We start from the raw sequence: 22,675 nt of genomic DNA on the forward strand, positions 1-22,675 counted from the left end.
TATACACAAAATCTAATTTGATAGGATTTTTAATTATATAAAGAGGCAGAACTTGAAGCATTATACTCTGGGAGCAACTTTGCATCAAAGACCAAGAAAAGGGCCAGCAGACTGTGGCCTGTGTTATGCTTCTCCATGCATACTTAATGACAGGAAAGAAGGCTGTTTACAACTATTTCATCTTTTCTCCCTTTTGCCTTTGCCTCCAGTGGGACACTGAATTTCTGGCCCAGTCCTTCAACACCCCCTGCCCTAATATACTCCATGTCATTTTTTATGTGACATTGAGGTTCCTTCTACTGGAGACAGATTGTATTTTCTTTGACTTTGGGTTTGGCTGTGTGACTTGCTTTGGCCAATGGAAAATCAGCACATGTAACTCAGGCAGAGGCTTCAGATGCATGTACATGGTTTGGCTGGTCTTATGCACCTCTGCTTCCACCAGGAGGGCACTTCCCAGTCAGTCTGTGGGTCCAAGAAAAATGAGACATGTGGAGAGTAGACCAACTGCTTGTAGCCAAGCCCAGCTACACCAGTCAACTCACAAATAATCCACAGATGTGAACAAGAATAAACTGTTCTAATCTGTTGAATCTGTTACATCACACTACCATGGCAGTAGCTGACTGATACACTTGGCTAGACTAGGTGAACCTGGATAAGTTGAATGCATGTGAAGCTACTCTGCTGAGCACCTATGGTCCGATCACTGTTTTTCACTGTCCTAAGTGCTTCCCACATGTCTCATTTAATCATCCCAAGCATTTTACAGACTGGGAAACAAAGGCTCAGAAGGATTACATGGCTTGCTCAAACTTACACAGTAGAAAGTTGCAGAGCCAAGATACGAACTCGGCCTGTCTGACCTTCGGAGCCTGAGCTTTTTATCTACTGTGTTACACTGTCTTTCCTTCAGCCTCTGTTGTGCTGGTTGTGAAAGAGGAACCAGGGGACAAGCTCTATTACCATGGGATCTGGGCTGGAAGGAGAAGAAATGACAACTAAGTTTAATTTTATGAATGCTTTCTCTGTCTCCACAACTATGCTAAGCAATGGAGAAGAGGTAGGAAAAACAAAAGACATAAGAGCTAATACTAAGTATAATAGTAACAAACCACCACCACTTACTGAACAGCAGCTGCGCAATGGGCACTGGTGCTGAGCATCCTACTCATATTTACTCCTCATAAAAACTCCAGGAGGCGGGTGATACAGTTTCACCTATTTTATGGACAAATAAACTGAGGCTCCGAGCACCAGATCTGAGAATAAATGCCCAGATGGCTAATAACTACACTCAGCAAAACATCTCTCCCCACTCCCACTCTCAGTCTTCATGCATCTCTTTTAGCAACCGGACCCCACTTTCACACCAAATCCTAGGTGTCCACCTGACTGATATAGGAGATAATGGCAGAGCAGCTCTGGTGAAAGCAAGGACATGAGGGCCCCACCTGTCTCCTGATGGCCAAGGCTGGACCCGAGGCACCTCGGTGGAGAGCTAGGTCACCACAATCCCCAATCTGAAGACCCGCCGACTGGAAGTTCAAGTCCACACTCCTTGCTTTGCTCCTGCAGCCCCTCCCCACCTCCTCCCTGCCTGTCTCAGCAGCCCCATCCCTCTCACCATTGGCCCGGGCCACTCGCATGCTGAGCCGTTCGGAGACCCCCGAATTCTCCCTCCCTGACCCGGGGGCTCTGACCCATGTGGTCTCTGTCTGTGCCAGACCCTGTGCCTGCAAGGCTTTTCCTCCTTCAGTCTGCTAGGCAAAAACCCACCCATTTCCCAAGACTCAGCTCACTCAATGCCAGTTCCCCTACCCAATTCTACCCCCACGAACGAGTGACTCAGTGACCACCTAACAGCAAGCAATGGACTGATGTCCTTGACAAGTTGGACAAAGACACGCGGACTTCCGTGATGCCCCGTCAAATCCCCTGTGCAAAGATTTTGCAAAGGACCAGCAACATCCACAGCAGTGAAATCTTGAGGTAGCATAAAAGAGAGAGAAAGAGGTAAGGTGTCTGAGTCCAAAATTCAGTTCAGGGAGGAAAGGGACAAGGAACACTGGCTCAAGCGGAGGAAAGGCTGCCTTCCAGTTGCCATGGCGCCAGAGCGGCAGTGGGCAGCCACCGCCACCTAGAGGTCAGTTACAGACACAGCAGATGTTGGCCAAACTTCCATTGTTTGTTTGCTTGGCATGTGGCTGACCAGAAATAGATGGGGTTCTCAATGAAAGGGCTTTTGATAGAAGCGGACCAAGAGTCTGGAAGGCACAGCCCAGAACGCCAAGAGCTGTGGGTACTTTACAAAATGCCAGACATATACCAAGGTCTGATTGGCCACCCAAGTAAGACCTGGGGCTCTCCCCTTGCCCATCTCTCTCCTCAGATTCTTTTCTGGCTATTTAAGAACTCGGCAATGAGCTGTATTGCCTAGCAGCACCTGACTTGTGTGGCAACTCATAAACAGCTACGGAAAAGAAAATGAACTGAACCCCAAGATCCTTAAACGCTATGTGCTGTATCACCTCTAGCGTTCCGGGAAAGCAATTCTCTTAACTTTCTTCAAAGAATTCTGCAGCAGTTAGGAACTGCAATTGGCTCCAAAATAGCAGAGACCTAATCATTTCAGATTTATCTTCTCCCAGATGAGCAATCTGGAGGGAGGCAGTCCAGGCTTAGTACAACTACCCCACAAAGCTGTCAGGGACGAAGTGCTGTCCATCTTTCTGTTCTGCCATCCTTACTCTTTGGCTGCCATCCTCAAGGGCCAAGATGGCTGCTGGAGCTCCAGCTATTGTGTCTGAATTCTAGACAACAGGAAGGAGAAAAAGGAGAAAGGCAAAGCATGTACCACCCAGATGAAGTATCTCCCTTTAAGCAGTACTCCTGGGAGGCCACACCCAACATGTCCATCTCAACCGCATTGGCCAGATTCATCACATGGCCATATATAGGTGCAAGGGAAGCTGAGAAATTTAGTGATTTCCCCTTGGGCACATTGCTCTGTTACTAAAAGAGAAGTGAAAAAAAAATGGATATTTTGGATAAGCAACTTGCAGATTCTGCCATATTCCTATATGCCCAACTACTACATACTGATGGAGGCCAGCAGATAAAAAGCAGCCAAAGATGACCCCCACTCTCTAACCTGACTGAAGACTAAGATTAATGCAGCTGAAAAGATAAATGACAAAAATCAGGCAGGAATACAGTGGACCACAAGTCATGGTGCAATCTTGGAAGGGTTAACTTTTACACAAATAAGAAGGCAGTTCATTATCGAGCACTTACTATATCCTGAGTGCTATGCTAGTCACTTTATGTATTTTCACCTCTTCATGTCCATAACAACCATTTGAAGGAGGTCTTATTATCCCCATTTTGCAGAAGAAAGAAATTTGGAAGGGTTATGTTAGATGTGCTTGTGGCCACACAGCCAGGGAGAACTTGGAGCAAGAATGGAAGATCTGCCAAGGCCAGAGTTGCCTGCCTGCTCTAGTCCATGAGTGGGGGCTGTTTGGGGAAGGTAGTGGCTATATGTGAAGGAGGATTCTGTGCTCATTGAGAAAGACAGTGTTTTTTTGTTTTATTTGTTTTTTTGTTGTTTTTTTTTTGTCTTTTTGCTATTTCTTGGGCCGCTCCTGCGGCATATGGAGGTTCCCAGGCTAGGGGTTGAATCGGAGCTGTGGCTGCCAGCCTGTGCCAGAGCCACAGCAACGCAAAATCCAAGCCGCGTCTGCAACCTACACCACAGCTCACAGCAACACCGGATCATTAACCCACTGAGCAAGGGCAGGGATCAAACCCGCAACCTCATGGTTCCTAGTCGGATTCGTCAACCACTGCACCACGACGGGAACTCCAGAGAAAGACGGTGATTGATTAGCTATGTCTGCATGGGCATAGTGATGGGGAGGGATGCCGTGTATTTCATAGTCCTGCTTTCAAGACTTCTCAGGCTCTGTTTGTCCATGGGAGTAACACATTTGCAGTCTGACATCTACATCTGCACAAAGGGTGGGCGGGGAGGCACACGCTGCCATTAGGTGAAATGGCCAAGAAACCCTTCTGGTTCCCATGCTTTCAGAAAGTGAGAACTTAGCGAGTTTCCAAGACGACGACAACTTCCAAACCCCAAATTATCTCTCTTACTAACAGCCTCAAAGGCAACAAAAAAATGATGGCTACGGTCAAAGCAAGGTGTAATTTTATTTTAAAACTCCACTTTAAAAGGACAGAACCACAGTCATGGGCTAGAGCAAAGGTGACTGCTTCTGTCCTAAAGCACTGTCCCTGCCAACACTGTCCCTGCCTCCTCCTCTCACCCCCAGAGGCTCGTGTGACGGATCCCAGATGCGGGGGGGAAGGTTCAGGAGTCACATGGGCAGGCCACCTCATCTCCACACCCAAGTCACCAGGGCTGGTGCCCCTGCCACACACATACATCAACCGGGCCAAACTCAGCTTAGGTGCCTCATCGTCCAAAAAGGGACCATCCTGCCTCCCAGGAGGGGTCAACTCCTCCCTGCCGGGCTCCGGTACTGTTATCACCACCCCCCAGGGCCTATCTATCTTGACACCTGGCCCTGAACAGAGTCTGGTCCCTGGAGCACAGCACTGGCCATTTGATGGCTACCCTCCACTGAGACCACACTCGGAGCCAAGCGTCCTGCTAAACATACACTATGCAGCTGCGCTCTTCAGCCTCAGCCCCACTGACATCCTGGACCAGATGATGCTCCATTGTCAGGGGGCTGCCCTGTGCACTGCAGGACGTTCGGCAGCCTGCGTGGTCTCTACGTACTAGATGCTGGTAGCAGCTCCCCTCCCCCAGATCTGACACCCCAAAGTGCCCCTAGGCACTGCCAAAGGTCCCCTGAGGGACACAACCACTCCCGGCTGCTCTGCATTGAAGGACCCCATCTCTGAGAGGCCCGGCAGCTTGTCCAGTGCCACACGACTGTACTCGTGCAAAGCATCTCCCAGCTCTGCCCACGCCTCCTCTCAGCCCCACGACAGTCCTATGAAGTGGGAACAGCTACGCCTACCCTCCAGGTGACGAAACAGAGGTTCAGAGAGGCTCAACCACTTTCCCAAAGTCAAATGGCTGGGAGCCGACCTTTTCTAGAACTGAGTCCAGAAGGCCTGTATGGCTGACGCTGCTGGCGCATGGGCACCCCCTCATTCTGGGGCAGGACGACGGGAGGTGCCCAGCAAGGCCGGGTGGTTTTAAACCATCTATTTCTCAAAGCAATGAAACCCCGGCCTGGTGCCCTTTCCTATTTATTTTAGTGCCCAGAGGCTGCTACGTGGGGTATGTTTTGTTGGGAAGGAAAACAGAGGGGTCCTGGGTCACCCTGTACACAGGGCCACCACCAGACTGTGGCATGACGGGCTACAGCAGGCGGCTGCTACTCGGGGGCTAGTCACCAGGACACCCAACCCGATGGCCCCCCTCTGTCCCCACCAAGAACATCGCCATCAAAGGAAATGACACCTGAGCCCAGGGCAGCTGGCAGGGAGACTCATCTTCTACCCCAGTGCGTCTCCACGTTCTCACAGCCCCCAACTGGGTTTCTGACCCTAACATGCAGTTCGCGGAGATGTGATGAGTAATGAGGTCATACTTCTCAAGAATTTGGGGGCCACTGAGTAGTGGTTGTTGAGTAAATTAAAATAGCATTAGGTAGCTCTTCTTCTTCTTCTTGTTTTTTTTTTTTTTTTTTTTTGCTTTTTAGGGCTGCACCTGCAGCATATGGAGGTTCTCAGGCTAGGGGTCGAATCAGAGCTACAGCTGCCGGCCTACACCACAGCCACAGCAATGCCAGATCCAAGCCGTGTCTGTGAACTACATCACAGCTCACAGCAACGCCAAATCCTTAACCCACTGAGCAGGACCAGGGATTGAACCCTTCTCCTCATGGATGCTAGTAAAGTTCATTAACCCCTGAGCCATAATGGGAACTCCTAGAGCTCTTCTATTCTAGGAAAGAAGTGGCTACTGTTTACATAATAAATGGACTTTCTCCTTTGCTGGTGGAAAGTATGCATTCAGTTTAAAGCCATGGGTAAATACTAGGCCCTTCCTTGTTGCTGCTAATGGCATTATTTCATTCTTTTTTACAGCTGAGTAATATTCTATTGTATACATGGTACTACATCTTCTTTCATACTAAGTGAAGTCAGTCAGTGAAAGATAAATATCATATGATATCACTTATATGTGGAATCTAAAAAAAGGATACAAATAAACTTATTTGAAGAACAGAAACAGACTCACAAACTTTGAAAAATGTATGGTTGCCAAAGAGGACAGGTAGGGGAAGGATGGCTGGACTGGGGTTTGGGGCTGGCATATGCACCCTGACGTATGTGGAATGACTGGCCACTGGGGACCTGCTGTAGAGCACAGGGAACTCTACTCAGGATTCCGTGATGATCTATGTGGGAAAAGAACCTGAAAGAGAATGCATGTGTGTACATGTACAACTGAATCACTTTGTTGTGCAGCAGAAATTTCTACAGCAGTTGTAAATCAGCTATGCGTCAATAAAACTTTTAAAAATGGAAAAAATAAAATAAAAGCGCATGTAAAAGCCCTATTATGCTCCAGGACTTGGTCTCCAACTTGACCGCTCAGGACAGTGCAAATCACATGTCTCACCAGGCAAAGGAACGCGTCAAAGCTGAGTCCCTCTCCCCGTGGGTCCTGGGTTTGTTCCCCCTTCTTCACTCCTGAGCTCAATCCTCCATCAGCTCTTGCCAGGACCCCCAAGTGGTCCCCAATCAACCTTACCTGTCCCACTGCCACAATGACTGGCCAAAATCACCCCTCACAGGTGTCACTGCCCTCTTGGAAACATTCTGTAGGCTCCTCATTGCATTCTGGGCAATGCCCAAACTCCCGGGCACAGCAGAAAAAGCCTGTTTCGCCACCCGGTCCTGGATGTGGGCTGCTTTGGGTCACCTGGTAAAATGGTGCCCTCTGTTTTCTGGGGTCTGCCCTGGATGGCATCTATGACCCAGGCCGAAGCCAATCAGCTCATTCCCTTAAGCACAGACATTGATTCAAGAATGGGCACAGGAGATTTGGTGAGGCTTTTGCTGGAATTAATGGGAAAGTGATTCTTACTCTTCTCCCACTGACTTACAGTTGATCATATTTAGAGCTGCCACAGTTGACTTGGCCTATGAGAAGAAAGCCTGCCTGAGAATGTGCCCACAGAGAACAGAGTTGGGAGCTGTGGACCTAATCTAGGCCCATGATCAACCTGTGCCTGAAGCCAGACCTACGCTAGGATTAGTCAGTTACAAGGAGTAAATACATTACTTTTTTGTTTAGGCTTGTTTAGGTTCATTTTTCTGTTACTTCCCAGTAAAAGCACCAGATACAAATCTTATTACCACTTTCTAGAGCACCTTCTAGATGAACCTGTGCCAGTAACAGCAAGAGCTGTTCTTCTTACCTGCTTCATTATTTTTTGTCCCATTATGTTCACGCCCTGTTCTTAAGGTCACAGCTTCCTACCTTTGCTATAAGGGTCCTACCCTCCACTTGACATGAAGCCTCCAGAGGGGCAACGGGCTCTGTGAGAAGCTTTGAGGGCTCCACCGCCATGAAGCCTGGTGAGGTATCCCCTCCGGGGGCCAGCTGTTCCGAACAAGAATGTTCACTGCTGCCTCCTGTTTGGAGACACGTTCTTGACCAGCTCTTTCGACTCTCTCCTCCACTCATCGGGTGCCTCTTGGAGGGCCAGATCGATCCTGAATTACCCAATTAAAGGATGTTAATGCATTAAATACGCCACCAGATGATAAAGCACAATTACTGACTGTGCGGTGCTTTTAAGATTTGAAGCAGAGAAGTTAGAAGGAGCTCCCTTGTCTTAAAGCAAATGGAATGAGAAGCTACTGTTGCAAGCGTAGCTCCTGGGACTGCGGTGGGGAAGGCGGCAAGCTAGGAGCTCCGCTACAAAGGTGTAAACGCACTGCCCCCACCATCCACACACACACACGCATGCACGCACGTTTACCAGCTGCATATCTGTTGGGGGAAGCCACTGGGCCTCTCCAGTATCTGACTGCCTCATTTGTAGGATGGAAGTAGGAAGTAGTAAGAGTACTTCCTGAGGAGTTCCCATCATGGCGCAGTAGAAACAAATTCAACTAGGAACCATGAGGTTGTGGGTTTGATCCCTGGCCTTGTTCAGTGGGTTAAGGATCCGGCATTGCCGTGAGCTGTGATGTAGGTCACAGACACGGCTCGGGTCCCAAGTTGCTGTGGCTCTGGTGTAGGCCGGCAGCTACAGCTCTGATTCAACCCCTAGCCTGGGAACCTCCATATGCCACAAGTGTGACCCTAAAAAGACGAAAGACAAAAGAAACAAAAAAACCCAGTACTTCCTTTCCACAGTCATCCTGAGGCTGGAACTGGCTACTGTCCCTAAAGCACCTGATGCCAGATGCTGGAGCACAGCAGGTGCCATGGTGAATACTGTCCACATTCTTTTTAAAAATTTTTTAAAAATTACAGTTGATTTACAATCTTCTATCAATTTCCATTATAAACCCAACCATCATGTTTCATCACAAATGACTGGACATAGTTCCCTGTGCTGGACAGCAGGATCTCAGTGCTTATCCACTTCAGACTCAATAGTTTGCCCCTACTAATCCCAAACTCCCCGTCCATCCCTCCCCCTCCCCTTCCCCTCCCCCCTTGGCAACCACAAGTCTGTTCTCCAATATGGGCCACATTCTTAGGGACAGCCCCTCACTGTGAGGGCTGGGAGGGAGGTGAAGGACTGCAGACAGAAATTCTGGACCAACACTCCACGGAGGCCACATTTCTGCAGGTGAACAAGCTCAGCTTAAGTTCACCCAAGACAGACCACATCTGAGCCAACTATTTCCCCTGTTTCACTCATTCAGCCAGTCTTCTATCCACCTCATGGGTGCTGAGCACCTACGGTGTGTCTGTCCTGTGGGAACGACAGAGGCCTGGGGAAAGAGCCACTGTCCTCAGGGTGCTCCCATCTGATGCAGAGACAATCACAGGCACAGAACATCCCTGCACAGACCAACACTGCCAACAGAGGATGCCATGCCTTTGTGTCTGAGAGCCCTGAGGGGGACGCCTAGATCAGGGGCCGCAAAGGCTTTCTGTAAAGGGCCAGAGAGGAAGGCTTTTAGGCCATGTGGGCTCTGATACAAAGACTCAACTCAGCCACTGTAGCATAGAAGCAGCCCTAGATGATATGTGATTGAAAAGATAGGACCATATTCCAATAAAACTTTATTTGCAAAAAACTGTCAGGGGGCCAAAGTGGTCATGGGCCATAGTTTGCTGGCCCCTGATCCACAGTAGCTCAGATACGATGGGCAAGACCTGCACTGTGGAGCCAGGGCTGCCAGGAAGAGGCAGAGAGAAGAGGGGCCTGTGGCCTGGGAGGTCGGGCTGGGAGGCAGGGGAGAGGGTCCGGGAAAACCCTTCCCGCACCTGGGCCAGGGTGGGCCTTTAATAGTAACGCTGGTTCCCCTGGACCAGCTGATCCAGCTCGGGCCAAAGAGGAGAAGCCAGCACCTGCTCCACCCCAGGCTCTGGGGCCAGTGCTTAATATCTGCTCTATTCATGTGTCACAGATGAGGAAATGGGCTCGGGGAACTGCCACGTGCTGGACTCGGCCACCTTCACCCACCTTGCATCCACTGCAAGGGGGGATGGAGCGGAAACAGACAGCAACAAAGGGCCACCTAGCTTTATTAAGTGCTTGCTGTGTACTAGGAACCGAATGCTCACAACTTCCTAGGGAGGAAGGTATATCCCAGCTCCTTTTTATTTATTTTATCTTTTTTGGCTGCGTCATGGCATAGGGAGTTCCCAGGCCAGGGATCAGATCTAAGAGACAGTTGCTACCTTTGCCCCATCTGCAGTAACACCGGATCCTTTAACCCACTGTGCCAGGCTGGGGACGGAACCTGCGTTCTGGTGCTCCAGAGACACCGCCGATCCCATTGTGCCACAGGGGGAGCCCCATCATCAGCCCCTTTTTACAAGAGAGGATCTGAGGCTCCCACAGGCTCACCAACCCAACCAAAATCACACAGGATGGCCTCCAGCTGAGTCTGGACTGGCTCTAAAACTGAGCAAGACTGAGAGCTGATCGATTAGGGCGCAATGAGCATTGGGGTTTTTCCAGAAGCAAAGGGACAATCTGGCACCAGTAGATGTTAGCGTTTGGTTTACTGGAGTATCTGCAGGGAGGGCCCTGCTTCCCTGGGCTGGAGCTTCGGGAAGAAGTCAGGAGGCGGGGGCTTCAGGAGGAGGGGAGCCACCCCTAGGTGTTTCTCTCTGGCGTGAGGATTCTTTCAGGCTGAGCATCCTTAAGAAAGAGAAGACTCAGGAAGTCTTTCTTTTCACCTCTTCCTTAGCTGCCTAAAGAATGCGGATGCAGGGCCTGATGCGGGAAGATGATGACCAGAGACGCCGCCGGCAAAGACACCAAAACACCAGCGGGCGGGGAGTCGGGGCTGAGCAGGGCGTGAGAGCAGCATCCACTCCTCTCCCGCGGCCTCCGCCCAGCCCAGCGAGCATTTGCTTTTCCATCTTCATGTGAACAGCCTCCCTCCCCTTTCAAGTCCCAACCCCCCCTCCCCCCACCCGCATCCTCTTTGGCCTTTCACTGAGGGTGTGTTTAAGGTGACGGCTTGGGCCGTGGTGCCAAGTAACGTGGTTCTCCTGGGTCTCTCCCAGGTAAACGGTCTTATTAAACTGTGTTTTTCTCTCGTTAATCCTGTCTCGTGTCCATTTAATCCTGAGACCAGCCAGAAGAACCTAAAGGCGGGAGGAAAGCTTTGTGCCCCCAGTCAGCAGTCGGCGGGATAAGCCTTCCCGGGGGGGACCCCCACTGGCTCCGAGGCTGCGGAAGCTGGGAGACGCCAGCCTTGTGACAAGAGAGTCACTCCTCCCGATCTCTGCTGCAGGGTCTACCGCAAGCCAGAGTGGTAAGAGCCCTTTTCCGCTTTTCTAAATTTGGATTAGCGGGAGAAAATATTTGTGGAACTGGTTCTGTGGGTTCAGCGATCTGGGAAACTTGGCAGAGCACGCTAGGCTTCGTTTCCTCCGGGAGAGAGAGAGTCACTGTGTTTCTTTGACGTTGGCTGTTGTGTTGTCAAGAGAAGGCGATTCCATAGCACAGGACACAGGCCTAGGTCCTATCAGCCTGCAGTCCAGACTAGCCCTGTAGACGGGTGACTTAGTGGGACTCGCCAGAATGGCATCTGTGTTGACACATTTTGCTGTTAATACATATATGAGGTAAAAGCTTTTACTCAGGGAAATCTCAGAAACCAAAGCTGCAAAAACTGGAGGGCAGACGCTGAGTATGTAGGAGCTGTCCGGGTGCTCGCCACCTCAGGAAGGCACCCGTGATAGGATAAGTTGGTCACGGAATGGGTTAGACCAGCCCTTGGTCACCTGTTCACCTCAAGAAAATCTCCAGCCAACAAGGTACCCTGTGAAGTGACACCCAATCCCCAACCCCGAGGCACATCCCCCTCCTGGGGATCAGTCTGGCTCCAAGAGACCCAAGGCTTATTAGCCAAAGCTGGTAATGTGTGCCTAAGAGAAGCCAGATGGGCTGCTTCCTTCGGTCTCAGGCTCTGTCCGGAGGCCTTGGCCTTAGAACCTGTGAGGATACCCTCCCTGGACTCTGCCACCCAGGAGGCACAAGTACTGGTATGCATCCAGCTGGTAGTTAAACAGACCGGGAGTCTCAGCAGCTATAGCCTGTGGGTCAGAAGCCCTGGTGACATCTCTTGGCCCAGCCGAGCCAGCTCTAGGGGCAGTCTGTCATCAGGGGTCTTGGTCCCTAAGGGCCCTTGTTCCCAACCTTCACTGCTTTCCTAGTGCGGGCCCTTAACACCCTTAACCAGCCTTAACACCTGTGCAACCAAGGGCTCTGCTTTCTTAGATGATTTTGAGGAGTGAACTTTTATGGAATTATAAGAACTGCATCTTTCTGAATGCTCCTCTGGGGACACCCCCTGTGTCCACAGTTAAGCCATAAAGAGACTTACTGGTTTGAGTCCCTACTAAGACCCTCCCCATCGATGGCCAGATGATGGACCCTTTGAATCAGAAAAACTTCTAAACTGGTAAATTTTTAGAGAACTCTCATCGTAAACACCCGTTTTTTCGGTACTTATGGAAATATCAAATTAAAAAATGTATACAAAGAAATATAATGGCTAGCCTTAAGAACACCCTAAATTAAAACAAAGTTAAAAAAAAACGTTCAAGTCGGAGAAGGCTTATCAAATTTGCCAATTTGCAGCCTTAGCTTCCCCTCATGGGTTTTACGGTGCTAACAAAACAGTAGGTTAATATGACTCAATACAAAACAGCAAGTAATTCAATCTAAAAATGGGCAGAAGACCTGAACAGACACTTTTCCAAAGAGGACCTACAGATGGCCAACAGGCACACGCAAAGACACTCCACAGCACTAAGCCTCAGGGAAATGCAGATCAAAACCATGAGCTCTCACCTCACACCTGTCAGGACGGCTGTCGTCAAAAAGAACACAAAGAACAAACGGTGGCGAGGATGTGGAGAAAAGGGAACCTCTGCATGGCTGATAGGAGTGTAAATTGGTGCAGCCACTGCGGAAAACGGTATGGAGGTTTCTCAAAAAACGCAAAGTCCATTTAGTTTTGAGAGGATCCACCATTTCCATTTCTGAGGATACATCCAAAGAAAACGAAAACACTAATTCAAAAAGGTCCATGCACCCCAAGGTTCAGAGCAGCACTATTTGTATGAACCAAGATACAGAAGCAACCTAAGTGTCCATCCACAGGTGAACAGACAGTGAAGATGTGGTATACAGTGTACACACACACACACACACACATGCACGCGGCAATACGACGCCGTCATAAAAAAGAATGAATTATTGCCATGTGCAACTGCATGGATGGACTTGGAGGGTATTACGCTTAGTGAAAGACGTCAGACAGAGAAAGATAAATACTTTGGGTTATCACTTAAATGTAGAATCTAAAATATAAAACACACTAGTGAATATAACAACAACAACAACAAATAGAAAAAAGACTCACAGAGAAAAAAATGACTGGTTACCAGAGGAGAGAGGGGAGAGTGAGGGGCAACTATGTGTATAAAATAAATAAGCTACAAGGACACATTGTACAGCATAAGGAATACAGCCAGCATCTTTAAAAAACTATAAATGGAGCATATAATCTTTAAAAATTATTCATCACTACAGTAGAAAATTGACAGACCACTGTAAACCAGCTATAATGGAAAAAAATAAAAATCATTATATGGAAAAAATAAAAATCATTATATAAAATATTTTTATCACTATTTTGTACACCTGAAACTCATGTAATATTATAAATCAACTACACCTCGATAAGAGTTCCTCTTGTGGCTCAGCGGGTTAAGAACCCGACTAGTATCCATGAGGATGCAAATTTGATCCCTGGCCTTGCTCAGTGGGTTAAGGATCTGGCTTTGCCGAAAACTGAGGAACAGGTCGCAGATGCGGCTTGGATCTGGCATTGCTGTGGCTGTGGTGTAGGCCGGCAGCTGTAGCTTCGATTTGACCTCTAGCCTGGGAACTTTCGAATGATGCAGGCGTGGCCCTGAAAACAAACAAACAAAAAACATATACCTCAATAAAAATTTAAATAATTGAAATTTAAACAGAAAAATCAAACAAAGAAACATCAGGTTAACTGACAAAAAAATGGGAAAAGGGGAGAATCCAGGAACCCTTCCCAACAAGGTGGACACTTTTGGATGGTTATTAAGTAAGAAGGTAAATGAAGCACATATTGAAAGAGGGAAAACAAAGAGGAAGCAGAAAGAGAGGAGTTGGAGGATGGAAATCTTTAGTGATTAAGTTAGTTATCATCTTTGAGTCATAAGAAATTGGGCAAATAAAATGGACATCGATGAGGTTAAAACAAAGGTTTTAAATCTGCACCACCTAAGGTAAGGTTGGCCAAAGGGACTTCTATCCCTCCCCCCAACATTAAAAGGCCCCTAACAAGTCCACTCTACTTATCCCAGTTTGGAGAAATGTAAAAGGCCAGAAGCAAAAATTACACAGAGAAATCAGACCGGCAACCTTTCGGGGCAACAGTTAGGCTCATTAATCAAGCCAAGGACTGACAGGAGGACCTGGGACCGGCAGCCGACCCCTCGCTTGGGAGCCAAGGTCTTCCGGACAAGAAAGGGTAAAACGGCCAGCGATGGAGAGAAGTTTCCAGGACTCCTTGATGCGGGAGCCTTATGAGCTGTGACACCAAAACCCATTGTGGGGGCCCCACCTGGGGCTACAATTATACTGAGGAAAACGTAAAAATGCAAGGGTTGATTATGAAAGTTGGGATGTGTGAGTGGATATAAGGCCAGGAGGCCCTGTTGACACTGCCTTGAGTGCTTTATAGGAGGGGATGTTGAGTCTGGCCAGGAACGCTTCCTTAACCCCAAACTGTAAGGTGGAGAACTGATGACGGGGTCCTAGGGAAAGGCATCCGTTTGGAGGTATAAGAGGTACTGGAAACCATAAATCCGTTCTCTGTGTGGGTCTGTTTCTGTTTTGTATATAAGCTCATTGGTATCATTTTTTAGATTCCACATATAAGTGATATCGTGACATTTGTCTTTCTATGACTTACTTCACTTAGTGTGATAACCTCAAGGTCTACCCATGTTGCACAAATGACACACTTTCACTCTTTTTTATGGCTGAGTAATATTCCATTGTTTGTGGGATATTCCATTACACACACACCCGTTTTCTTTATCCATTCTTTGAGGAATCACTTTGCTGTACATCAGAAAATAACACAACGGTGTAAATCAATGATATATCAGTTTTTTAAAAAAAGAGTTAATGGAACTGTGGTGACAGTTTGTAGGAAAACTGGTTGGCTTTATACAGAATGGTTAAATGATGATGTAAAATAATCTTTGGTAAACAAAAGCTGATTTAAGTTTGTTGATTTCATTAAAATAAGTATGTTATCAGCATTGGGTATAATGCAGCTTTTATTCTACCTGGGTTATTCATCAAATCAGTTCATGTTATCTGTTACAAAATTTCTCAGAAAAAAAAAATACAGCTTTTGCCTGACTGTACTGTGGGGATGGACACTGTGTTTTCCCTGCCTGGCCTGTAAATCTTGGACAATGTTAACTGAACGCCCTTGAGGGAGCCAGTAGGGCTGCCTGAATTGCAGGCAGGAGACCCACGTCCAAGGGCCAACTTGCAAATCTCTACCAATCAGAAGGTAAATGCAGCCCATAATCTCCTCAGACTGAGCTGGGTTCATTCAAACAACAGAACCTGAAACCAGAGTGGGCAGGGGGAGTGGGAAAGAAGCCTTTTTAAAAAATACAAACTAGGAGTTCCTGGTGTGGTTCAGTGGTAACAAAGGTGACTAGTATCCATGAAGATGTGGGTTAGACCCCTGGTCCTCATCAATGGGTTAAGGATCTGGCGCTGTGGTGAGCTGTGGTGGAGGCTGCAGATGTGGCTCAGATCCTACGCTGCTGTGGCTGTGGCACAGGTCAGCAGCTGAAGCTCCGATCTGACCCCTAGCCTGGGAACGTTTATATGCCGCACCTCCAGCCCTAAAAAACCAAACAAACCAAAAAAACCCACAACAACAGCTGTAAGAAAAGTTCTTTGGCTCAAGCTCTCGACCACGGCCTCCTTAAGATGACTGGTCAAATAATACACGAGATCACTAACATGAGGAATTTAACTTTAAAGATGATACAAAAGAACATATTCACAAAACAGCAACAGACTCAGAAATTTCAAAACCAAACTGAGGGAGGGTTACCACGGGGGAAACAGTGGAGGCGGGATAAATGAGGCGGTTGGGATTAGCACACACACACTGCTCTGCACACAACAGAGAAGTGACAAGGACCTGCTTTGGAGCACAGGGAAACGTACTCGATGCTGTGTGACAACCTACATGGGAAAGAATCTGAAAAGAAACGCATAGATGTGTACATATATAACTGACGTGCTTTGCTGTATCTGAAACTAACACAACACTTTAAGTCAACTCTATGCTAATAAAATTTTTTTTAAAAAAAGATTACTTGTCAAATACAATTTTTTGGGGGGGCTGGGGGGCGGGCTGCACCTGTGGTATATGGAAGTTCCCAGGCTAGGGGTCGAATTGGAGCTGCAGCTGGAAGCCTACACCACAGCCAGAGCCACAGCCATACAGGAGCCTCGTCTGTGACCTACAGCATAGCTCACGGCAACACCACCGGATCCTTATTAACCCACTGAGTGAGGCCAGGGATCAAACTAACATCCTCATGGATACTAGTCAGGTTCATTATGGCTGAACCACGACAGGAACTCTGTCAAATACAAATCTTAAAAGGCTTTACCCTTCTGAACAGATCAAGTTAACTTTTTCAGACTGCCAGAACAAAATCTGGGTCCAACTGTTCTTTTGCAAACCAGTAAGTTTTGGACTACTATACCCCTCTGACGACTAAAATCTTCTTAAAGCAAAAGCTTTAGGCTCTTTGTTTGCGTCTGTCTGGATGCTCGTGCCTGTGTATATGTGCGCAGACATGTGATTCTCCCTCCTGCCTCGGGATGGCGTTGCCAAAATTCATTTGTAAAAGAGCTCTACTTAATCAGCTTAGACAAACAAGTGCTTATATAAAATTCTCAAAAATATAAGAGAAACTAACCCCAGTTTTTTTCAAGTTAACGTGATATAAAATAATCTTTGGTAAACAAAAGCTGATTTAAGTTTGTTGATTTCATTAAAATAAGTATGTTATCAGCATTGGGTATAATGCAGCTTTTATTCTACCTGGGTTATTCACCAAATCAGTTCATGTAATCTGTTACAAAATTTTTCAGGAAAAAAAAATATAGCTTGGGATGACGGTTGACTTTAATAACTCATGAAAGTTTTCAGAAGTAATCTAAGTATATTTATTAATAATGAGTAAAATTAAATAGATGTAATAAGCAGGATAAAAAGTTTTTAGGTGGACATTTTAACAAGAATTATGTGTTATGGTATACGTATACTTAAAAATAGCTTCCAAAATCTTTTACAGTTTTGCTAAGCTGGGTGAAATGATGAGTTAGGTTAAATTCACTGAATATCTAGATCATTCCCAAAGAAGACAAAATAAAGCACTAGTTACTGAACATGGGGCTATCTACTGGCTTCCTACCGGAGAGAAAGGAAAGGAAAGTTAGAATCTATCCATAACCCTACCTTATGCCATGTAAAGATTACACTACTTAGGAGCTCCTGCCATGGTGCAGTGGGTTAAGAATCCGACTGCAGAGGCTTGGGTCACTGCGGAGGTGCGGGTTCGATCCCTAGCCCAGTCCAGTGGGGTAAAGGATCTAGCATTGCTGCAGCTGTGGCTTTCATTCAATCCCTGGCCCGGGAACTTCCATATGAGGCGGGTCCAGCCATAAAATTAAAGCAAAATAAAAAGAAAGATTACACTATTTAAAGGGGCACATGTTTCCTGCAGTTCCCATTGTGGCTCAGTGGTAACGAACCCGACTAGTATCCATGAGGATGTGGGTTTGATCCCTGGCTCCACTCAATGGGTTAAAGGATCTGGAGTTGCCATGAGCTTCGGCATAGATTGCAGATGCTGCTCAGATCTAGTGCTGCTCTGGCTCTGGCTATGGTGTAGGCTACCAGCTACAGCTCTCATTTGAGCCCTAGGCTGGGAACTTCCATATGCTGCAGGTATGCTACCCCCCCCCCCCGCCAAGAAAAAATAAAATAAATTAAAAAAAATTTTAGAAGGGCATGTTTCATTACATTAAAAAAGGTGTTTATAAATTTGCCAAGCCAAAAAGTGCTAATAATAGTTCATAATTATTCACTTCTTTATCTTCACTAGAAACTAAGGTCTCTAAATAATACATGTGATTCAGGCTACAAGACATAATAAGGAAAACAATCCTGCATGCAAGTACAGTGAGATGTATCGGGGGGTAAGAAAAGGCATGCAGTGTGGAAATGTATTTTTATGTCCCAGAGCTGATGATTTCTAAATGGGAAACAGAACAAGGAACAAATGAAAAGGGACACAAAGAGCTGTATGAGTTTTGCAAAAAAGGAATCCTGGGAAATGAATTTTACCTGTGATCAAGTTGGGTAACAGAAGCATAAGTGCAATGGAGTGAATGAATTCCAATATCAAAGGTACAATGGTACAAAATTAGAATTTGGTTTTTCTGTTAAATAGACAAAGTTTTCTTACATTTTTGGCCAGCTCTTCATGAAAAATTGTAAAGAAAAATTTTTCTTTACCTTTAATGTAATTTGTATAGAAAAACAAGGATTCTATGTTTTGTCTTTATCAGACCTCCAATTATGTAAAAGAAAAGAAAAAACTGAGTCTTTTCAGTATTAAAAGAGCTCAGACTTTTTGGCAACTATTTAAGTTTCTGTATTTGCCTGCACAGTCTCTGTCGCCATGGTTAAACGAACAACTAAGTATGATTTCACAGTGACCTATCATCCCGTTTAATCAAGTGTTTAAAGGCTTTTGATATTTTTGACAAACTTCCCCCAAATCAAATTTTAAGTGAAGTCATTTTTTTTTTAAACTTCAAACTAATATGGAAGTTTCCAGAGGGCCCCTGGAACATTTAAAAGGATTTTTTTTTTTCTCTGTCTTTATAAAAGGGAGACACTAAACTAATTAGATTTATTTGACATGTTAAATTACATGGAAAGCATTGTTAAATAAGAAATAATACTAAGCCTTTTTTATACTGTGTCTGTACAGGTATCTATTATAAATGTTCCAGAAATCATATGAAATCCCTAAAAATCTGACATGTGCTGATATAATGCTGTCATCAAATTTTCAATTGTTACCTTAAAACACTGTGAATCACAAAAATAACCACACTTCTTTATCAAATGAACTCTAACAACGGAACGGCCGTTTTTAAGTCTTTTTTCTTTTTTCCTCTCATTTACAGACAGTTCTACTCAGACGCTTTTACAAAGGCTTCCTGCAAATGTGTTTCGTCTTCAGAAAAATTTATGGAAAGGAATCTAACAAGTACTCTAAAATACAAGTTTCTGATAATTTTCAAATCAGACCGCTGAACTGGGTAAGAAATGACAGAACTTTAATGTTAAAAAACCAGTGGCCTCATAAAACTAACAAAAGAATTAGTGATACAGGACTGAATGAACTAGTGAATCTTGTTATAACGTCTATGGCTTTTTGCCTGAAATATTACTGGCCTTTAAAATCATTTCCAGATGTAAAGAAATCCTTTCTCTTATGCTATGACTAAAGCAGTTTGGTAAATTATACTTTCATAATGAAACAGAGTTGAAACATTTACCTTTTTCTCACTGCCTGATCCCTTTAGAATTTGGAAACTCATAGCCAATACCCATTTTCTCATGGCACTATCATTATATCTACATAAGTCCAGTAAGAATCTGTTCTGCTCATAACAGAACACAACTGGAAACTGGTTATGTTACCAAGGCTTGGGTGCAACGCCACAGTGGAGAGAAATACGCACAGATTCAGATACAACCAGACAGCTTCAAGGAACTACGTTGACTTTATGGAGCCAATAAAGCCTTTTAGGGAGAAAAAGGCTGGAACCTTACTCACAGAGTTCCCAGCAGCTTCATCAGGTGAGTGAGGAAGGTCATTTCCCGGCAGGTGCAGGGACCTCAGGATATTTGGGGGGATATATTCCCCCCGCCTATATATATATATATATATATATCTCCCCTCAGGAAGAGAAGAATTCACCCAAATCTATAGGTATCACAAGTCAGTCTGTAAGCAAGTATTTGGCTTAGCTTCCAGGCTTTGAGAGAAATTTAAAAGTTCAGTCTGGAGATTCCTTATGAAAAATTCTAGTAAAGCATATTTATTTATTTATTAAAAATTGTTATTATAGGAGTTCCTGTCGTGGCACAGTGGTTAACGAATCCAACTAGGAACCATGAGGTTGTGGGTTCGATCCCTGGCCTTGTTCACTGGGTTAAGGATCCAGCGTTGCCATGAACTGTGGTGTAGGTCTCAGATGCATCTCGGATCCCATGTTGCTGTGGCTCTGGTGTAGGCCGGTGGCTACAGCTCCAATTCGACCCCTAGCCTGGGAACCTCCATATGCCATGGGAGCGGCCCTAGAGAAGGCAAAAAAAAAAATTGTTATTATAAACTGATTTATAATGTTCTATCATTTTCAGCTGTACAGCAAAGTGTCCCAGCCATAATATATATACATTCTTTTTCCCACACTACCTTCTATCATATTCTATCACAAGTGATTGGATACAGTTCCCTGTGTTCTACAGTAGGGCCTCATTGCTTATCCATTCTAAATGGAACAGTTTGCATCTACCAACCCTAAACTCCTCACCCACCCCACTCTCTCCCCCCACCCTTGGCAACCACAAGTCTGTTCTCCAGGTTCATGAGCTTGTTTTTGTTCTGTAGATAGGTTCATCTGTGCCATATTTTAAATTCCACATATAAGTGATATCATATGGTATTTGTTTTTCTCTGACTTCCTTCACTGAGTATGAGACTCTCTAGTTCCATCCATGTTGCTGCAACAAAGCATATTTAAAAGAACCTATATAACCAATCACTATTTTTGCTGTACATATGGATATAATTGGGCCAAGTTTAATGAAACTAAACTTATTTTGTAAACAAATCAGTCTTTGGTTAGCTATCTTTGGGAGAAATAAGGGTGATTTTAGAGAGGAAAAAAATATTTCAGGAATATGTCTTTGTGGTTATTAGATTCTAATACTATGCTTTATCTTTGGGGTTTATTAACTACCTATAAACTACACTAGATCCTGAATTCTTATAGTTTTCTCATATCGGGCTAGAACTTTTCAAACTGGTATTTTCGATTTCTCCCATCCTTTTGACTTGGAATCATTAAAGAATTAAAACTGCCTTTTTTTTTTTCCCCCTGAAGCCCTATAAATTGAAGCTAGACAACTTGATATAAATTTCACAAAAATCACAACTCACATGTAGATAATTTTCGGCCCATTGCACATTGGGCCACTCAGAAAAGATCACCAGAGGGCATTCAAACTGCAAAATAGGAAGATCTGTCAGTCTGTCTCTAGCTGTCCTTGCTCCGTCCAAAGATGCTTCAAGCAGGACAAGTGAAAACCTTCTCGGCGGGTTGCCTTCCAAACTCAGAAGCTGGGTTTAGGATTTTCTCCAATCATTAACCATTGTCTTTCTTTTGCTTCCACAGAAGTGCCTCTTATTAAACACCTGGTTCCTTGTCCCACAGGCCTAACTGGGAGCTCATCTGCACCACCACCTCCTGAGATGATTTTAACTAGACTGACCTACTGTCAGGGCTAAGAGACTGGTTCAACGAGATGGAACACTCTACAAACTCAACTTCCGGACCGTGAAACTTCTCTGGAAATATTTCAAAGCTGAAACTATCGGGAAACAAAATCTGTCATCCCCGAACGTGTCTCTTTGGCATGAGGATTCTTTTAGGCGGACTGATTTTAAGAAACAGAAGATTCAGCAAGTTTTCTTTTTATCTCTTCTTTAGCTGCCTAAAGAATTTAGATAAAGAGCCTGGTCCAAGAAGATGAGGATCTCACCAGAGAGGCCTGCAGAGATGTGGGTGAGGCAAGTGGGGGCTGGGCAGGGCCTGAGGTCAGTCCACTCTGTGTCCCTCCGTGTCTGCCCAGCCCAGCAGACTGCTGTTCACCCAACATCTGCTTTTCCGTCTACATGTCAAATGCACGTCTTCCCTTTGAAGTCCCAAAACCCTACCCCCAACATCCTCTTTTGTCTTTAGCTGAAGAGGGCATTTAAGATGACAGCTTGGGCCATTTTGGCGACTGACTCTGTTTTCCTGGGTCTCTCCTATGTACACGTTATTAAACTTCTGTTTGTTTTCCTCCTGTTAATCCTGTCGTGTCAATTTAATCCTGAGACGGGCCAGATGAGCTGGGGAGGGTAGAAGGAAATTCCTTTCCTTCCTCATAGAGCCACACGGCGGCGCCGCTCCCACTGGTCGCCCGGGACACAGGGCCCTGACATTGGCCCCTGACTTTAGAAGGTCTAACGTAGGAAGGCGACTATATGATGGTGCCAAAGTGATACATGTTTAGTAGAAATCATTTTTCCTATTTTGAATTTTGATCATTTCTTCATCATTTCCTATAGTGATATGCATGCGATCCTCTCCTGATGCCGGGTGGTGGCAGCGACCACAGCTCCTCATCAGCCAAGCCATCCAAAGGGTAGACAACCAGCACACGGCCAACCATTCTGTACCCAGACCACCCTTTGTTTTTTATTTTCAGTACACTATCTGATGAATTACAGGAGATCTTCAACACGTTATAATAAAAGAGGCTTTGCATTGACTGTGCCCGGCTGCAGTCTGGCAAAGCGCTGACGTAGGCCAGGCTGCGCTATGGTGTCCAGTGGGTTATATCTACCACATGCATTTCGACTTAGGACATTTGCAACTTACAAAAGGTTTACTGGGCTGCAACCCCATCATCAATTGAGGAAGATCGGAACTGCCATTGTCCCCACAGGATCTCCTGAGCAGCTTCC

General features: G+C 45.8%; 1 protein-coding gene and 1 long non-coding RNA gene across 5 annotated transcripts in view; one reads left to right on the forward strand and one right to left on the reverse strand.

Moving 5' to 3' along the window:
- SNX29 (sorting nexin 29) overlaps positions 1-22,675 on the reverse strand; it is a 551,544-nt gene that overhangs the window by 121,413 nt on the left and 407,456 nt on the right. The gene's annotated exons all lie outside the window — the stretch shown is intronic.
- On the forward strand, positions 10,889-21,998 carry LOC125127454 (uncharacterized). The gene is made up of 4 exons (XR_007134935.1): positions 10,889-11,010; positions 19,059-19,193; positions 19,552-19,737; positions 21,378-21,998. It is a non-coding gene; the product is annotated as an uncharacterized LOC125127454 (long non-coding RNA).

Source organism: Phacochoerus africanus, chromosome 5, assembly GCF_016906955.1.
Source record: "Phacochoerus africanus isolate WHEZ1 chromosome 5, ROS_Pafr_v1, whole genome shotgun sequence".
Taxonomy (NCBI): Eukaryota; Metazoa; Chordata; class Mammalia; order Artiodactyla; family Suidae; genus Phacochoerus; species Phacochoerus africanus.